The sequence below is a fragment of the Tenrec ecaudatus genome, chromosome 1, assembly GCF_050624435.1.
Source record: "Tenrec ecaudatus isolate mTenEca1 chromosome 1, mTenEca1.hap1, whole genome shotgun sequence".
Classification (NCBI taxonomy): domain Eukaryota; kingdom Metazoa; phylum Chordata; class Mammalia; order Afrosoricida; family Tenrecidae; genus Tenrec; species Tenrec ecaudatus.
The window spans coordinates 217636204-217642013 of NC_134530.1; the positions used below are offsets into that span (position 1 = coordinate 217636204).

At 43.7% G+C, this 5810-nt stretch overlaps 1 pseudogene; it reads left to right on the forward strand.

The window, feature by feature from the left end:
- The first annotated feature begins 3762 nt into the window (after positions 1–3762).
- On the forward strand, positions 3763–4001 carry LOC142439530 (ragulator complex protein LAMTOR4 pseudogene; annotated as a pseudogene).
- The last annotated feature ends 1809 nt before the right edge of the window (positions 4002–5810 follow it).

The following is a 5810-nucleotide window of genomic DNA, read 5'->3' on the forward strand; positions in this document are numbered from 1 at the left end:
TTCGTAGGAGTCACCTCTCTTCGGAATGGGCACAGATCTAGATCTCTTCCAGTTGGTTGGCCAGGTAGCTGTCTTGGAATTTCTGGGATGGACTCGTGAGTGCTTCTGGGAGTGCATCAATTTTAAAAAATATTTCAAGTGGCATTCCATCAATTTCTGGGGTCTTGTTCTTCACTAATCCCTCCTGTATAGCTTGGACCCCTCAATACCATCAGTTCTTGATCACATGCTCCTCCTTGAAATAGTTGACAGTCGACTGATTCTTTTCGTGAACACTGACTGTATTCCTTCCATCTTCTCCTGATGTTTCCTGCATCGTTTAATATTTTTATCCCTAGAATTCCTTAATATTACAACTCGAGGATTAAATTTCTCTGTAGTTCTTTCCATATAAGATATGCTGAACCTGTTCTTGCTTTTTTGTTTTCTACTTCTCTTTGCACATGTCATTATAATACTTTGTTACCTTCTCAGACTGCCCTTTGACGTTTTCTTTTCAGCTCTTTTACTTCACCTGTTATTGTTATTGCTGTTGCTAGGTGTCATCTAGTCAGTTCCGACTCTTAGCAACTCCACGCGCAACACAATGAACAGGTGGCACTACCAGTCCTGTGCCATCCTCACTGTGTGGCTCTGTTTGGGCCTGTCTTTGCAGTCACTGTTGTCAACCATTGATGGTATTCCTCTTTTTGATGCTCTTCTGCTTTACCAACTTGATGTCCTTCGAGGGACTAGTCTCTCCTGATAGCATGTGCAATGTATGTAAGACAACGTCTTGCCATTCTACCTTCTTTTTTGTTGTTGTTGCCTTTCTACCTTCTAAAGAGCACTCTGGCTGGGCTTCTCCCAAGAAGGTTTTGTTTGTTCTTCTGACTGTCCGTGGAACTTGCAGTATTCTTTTCCAGAGTCGTAATTCAAACGCAGCCATTTTTTTAGTCTTATTCGGTGTCCAACTTCCACATGCACATGAGGCCACTGAGTAGGCCAGGGCTTAGGCCGGACACTCCTTTATCCTGAAAGAGGCATTTCACTCGTTAATACTTTTAGGAGGCTGATGCAGCATCCTCAGTGCAGTATGTCACTTGATCTTTTGACTGTTGCATCTATGATCACTGATTGTGGATCCAAGCAAGGTGAAATTCTTGACTACTTCAATCTTTTCTTTGTTTACCATGATGTGATGTATTGGTCCAGTTGTGAGACTTGTTTTTCTTTACATTCAGTTGTCATCTATATCGAAGACTGTAATACTCCATCAGCAAGCGTTTCAAGTCCTCCTCACATTCAGCTAGCAAGGTTGTGTCATCAAAGTTGTTAAGTTTTCCTCTAATCCTCATGTTGTGTTCTTCTTTGTGTGTGTGTGTGTGTGTGTGTGTGTGTGTTCTTCTTAATATGGCCCACTGTCTCAGAGTATTTTCTCAGCATACAGATTGAATAAGTATGGTGAAAGGATACAGCCCTTTGTTTTAATTTTAATCATTTTATTAGCGGCTCATACAACTCTTATCACAATCCATACATACATCAATTTCGTAAAGCACATTTAAACATTTATTGCCCTCATCATTCTCAAAACATTTGCTCTCCACATAAGCCCCTGGCATCAGCTCCTCATTTTCCCCCTCCCTCTCTGCTCCCCCCTCCCTCACGAACCCTAGATAATTTATAAATTATTATTTTGTCATATCTTACACTGTCCGACGTCTCTTTTCACCCACTTTTCTGTTGTCCATCCCCCAGGGAAGAGGTTATATGTAGATCCTTGTAATCGGTTGCCCCTTTCCAACCCACCCTCCGTCTACCCTCCCAGCATCACCACTCTTACCGCTGGTCCTAAAGGGATCATCTGCCCTGGATTCCCTGTGTTTCCAGTTCCCATCTGTACCAGTGTACATGCTCTGGTCTAGCCAGATTTGTAAGATAGAATTGGGATCATGATAGTGGTACAGAGAAGAAACATTTAGGAACCAGAGGAAAGTTGTATGTTTCGTCGTTGCTGCATTGCACCCTGACTGGCTCTTCTCCTCCCTGGGATCCTTCTGTAAGGGAATGTCCAATTGCCCTCAGATGGGCTTTGAGTCTCCACTCCACACTCCCCCTCATTCACAATGATATGAGCTTTTTTTTTATGATGCCTGATACCTGATCCCTTCGGCACTTTGTGATCATGGAGGCTGGTGTGCTTCTTCCATATGGGTTTTGTTGCGTCTGAGCTAGATGGCTGCTTGTTTACCTTCAAGCCTTTAAGACCCCAGAGGCTATATCTTCTGATAGCTGGGCACAATCAACTTTCTTTACCACATTTGCTTATGCACACATTTTGTCTTCAGCGATTGTGTCAGGAAGGTGAGCACCATAGAATGCCAGTTTAATAGAACAAAGTATTCTTCCATTGAGGGAGTATTTGAGTGGAAGCCAATGTCCAGAAAAGATATAATCCTATTATACACCTTTCCTCATTAAAAACAATGCAGTATTCCTGTGTTCTGTTAGCACAGCTGCCTCTTGATCCATGATTCTACATAGCCCAATGAAGAGTTCTGGTGTTCCCTTTTTTCTCAAGGCTGTACATAGTTTGTTTCGATCCACATAGTAAAATGTATTTGTGTGGTCAATACAACAGAAGTAAACAACTTTCTGGTATTCCACTTTGAGCCAAGATCCATCTGATATGAGCAATGATATCCCTCCTGCTATATTCTCTTCTGAATCCAGCCCAAATTTCTGGCAGCTCCCTGTCAATGTATTGCTACAACCATTGCTGAATGATCTTCAACAAAATTTTACTTCCGTGTGATATTAATGTTTGATCATTTCTTCATTCTGTTGGATCACTTTTCTTTGGAATAGGTACAAATAAATTTTTTTCCAATGGATTGACCACGTAGCTGTCTTCCAAATTTCTTGGCATAGATGGGACAGTGTCTCTAGTGCTCCATCAACTTGTTGAAACATTTTAAATAGTATTCTGTCAACTATTGGAGCCTTTGTTGTTTGTTTGTTAATACCTTCTTTCCAGCTTGGACTTCTTCCTTCAACACCATTGGTTCTTGATCACATGCTACCACTTGAAATGATTGTGTCAAGTAGTTTGTTTTGTTTTTTTGGTACAGTGAGTTTGTAGTCCATTCATCTTCTTTTGATATTTTCTACATTGTTCAATATTTTGCCCATCTCACTAAAAAAACTCACTGCCATCGAGTCGATGCTGACTCATATTGACTCTGTAGGACAGGGTAGAACTGCCCCTTGTGGGTTTCCAAGACTGGAACTCTTTTCAGGAATAGGAAGTTCATCTTTCCCCCTCAGAGCCATCGGTGCTTTTGAACTGCTGACCTTGTGGTTAGCAGCCTAATGTGTAACCGCTCTATTAACAGTGCCACTTGAAGCTTGAATTTTTCCTTTAGTTCTCTAGTCTTAAGATATGCCGGGCATGTTTTTCCTTTTTGGTTTTCTAACTCCAGGTCTTTGTACATTTCATCATGATACTTTGCCTTCTTGAGCTACCCTGTGAAATGATAAAGTCAAGAGCAGAACAGAAAATTGTTAACTATTATCAAGAGCAAGTTTCAATCTTTACTGACATCTGCTTTGGTCTCTTTCTTTTCTGTCTTTTTAATGACCATTTGCTTTCTTCACGTAAGATGCTCTTAATATACTTCATCTTTTTAAAGCATGGAGAGTCAGAAACTGCTTGTAGCGGGGAGAGCCCCCAGCACCTAAAGTTTTCGATGACTTCTGTGCTGACAGGGCTTCTCCGTGATGAGCGCAGGCGCGGTGCAGGCGTCGTCTGGGGATCTAGAGAACGGTGAGCAGAGCAAGCAGCCAGCGCCCTCGCTGAGCTGGTCAGCACTGAATCTGGTTTCTGATGGACCACATGAATGGACCCATCAAACGCCTGCCTGTGGTCTTTGCAGAATACACTCTGCATCCTACCGCGGCAGGGTAGGATGTTTGTGGTGAAGAGGCAGAACCGAGGCCAGGAGCCCACTGACATCTAAGCTTGCCACGGAGGCAGGTGGGACTCCACTGTGGTGCAGAGGGTCCGTGAGCCATGAGCGAGGAGGAGTGCTCAGCGCCCTCTGCCCCCCCCCACCCCCTTGGCCTTCTGCTACAACTGCCGGCGCACTCCCTACCTACTGCACGGGGACAGGCTTGGGGCTTTATGCAATGTTAAAGAGAGGGGCACCCAAAGGTCCACTCGCTTGATTAAGCCTTTCCTTTCCTCCCCTCTAATAAACATAAACCTGATGTTATTCAAAAAAGAAGAAGGAGGAGGAGGAGGAGGAGGAGGGGGAGGAGGAGGAGGAGGAGGAGGAGAAGGAGGGGGAGGAGGAGGAGGAGGAGGAGGGGAGGAGGAGGAGGAGGAGGAAATGCCTCCTTCAGAAGTATGCAGACCTGGATGGAGCTTCTGTTTGGAAAAGAACAACAGCTTCCCACATTGACGTCTTTGTTTAAGAAGGGTTTCTATGATTCGGGAACAATGCTTCAGAAGGGGAAATCAAAGTATCCCCTTCTGTTGAGATAAGTATTCAAGTCATAGAAGATTTTCAGGGGAAAATGTAGAAATCTCAAAAGCGTAACTCCTATGTAGCCACAGCTTGAACTATATCTAAGTTTTCTTTCTTTCTTCTTTTTTTCAAAAAAAAAATTATGCCCCATCAGCTAGTAAATGCAATAAAATACAATACAGGACTATCATAAAGAGATGCTCTTTTAGCCGACACAATGACAGGAACAGTGAGATGTTTCGTTTGCCTCCGGAAATGCCTCACGTAGCAAGCTAATTGCAGGAGACCATTTCAGAGCTTTATTTCATTCGTTTGGGATTTTAGTTTCTTTTCAATTGACATAGCTCTAGAAGATATTGACTATTAGCAAAGTATCGTTTACACTTGAGTGTGAATTAGCTCACCCTAATCTCTCAAGGGGTGTATAAGAGGCTGGAAGAAAAGATGAGGGGTCTGGATGTCACTATTGCTGTTGGCCATCTTTGAACGGACCTCGGGCTCACAGTGCACCCAGGCTTGTCAGAGACAAGCTGGGTGCCATAGTTTTCAATAGCTGATTTTTCAGAAATAGCTCCCTGGGCAGGCATTTCTTCCACGGCACCTCTGGGTGGACTGGAACGGCCAACACAAGCACCAGAATAGTTAGCAGCCAAGTGCAATGATAGTTTGCACCGCCCAGGGACTCCCAGGGAGCTACAAGGAAGCAGAAAGAACAAAGAGGACACAAGCTAAATTTAGCCCATTCAAAAAGTAGCCTAGGCCAAAGAGATGTCTACCTTTTGGCTGATTTCATAAAGATCAAGTGCTTAACTTCTTCAAATAAGCAAAAGCCAAACCCATTGCCACTGAGTCCATTTGGACTCACTCAGAGCAGAGCTGCCCCACAGGGTTTGGGAGACTGTGAATCTTCCCAGGAGCAGGCGGCCTCCTCTTTCTCCCAACTTCAGGTTTCAATAGCTCAGGTTATATACCCAAAGCCCTGGCAGGCAACCAACTTGGCATCCGCTCTCTCTATTTCATAGACTCCCTAGCTGGGTTTGTTTTGTAAAGGTCACTTATTAGTACTTCGGTAACAGTTATAAGTTAACATTATCTCTCGCAAGATGATGATAGTGTTCTGTGTGTGCTAAGTAAAACAGGAATTAACAAAATTCCAATGGCTTACTTGAGGGATAAATAATGGGCCACTTTAAGGAAGAGATCTCCTGGGGTGTGCGGGGAAACCTGCTGCTGAGGGCCAGCTCTGCGGATGTGGAACTCTGCACAGGCATAAACAGGAAACGAAGCAGCTCCTACTGG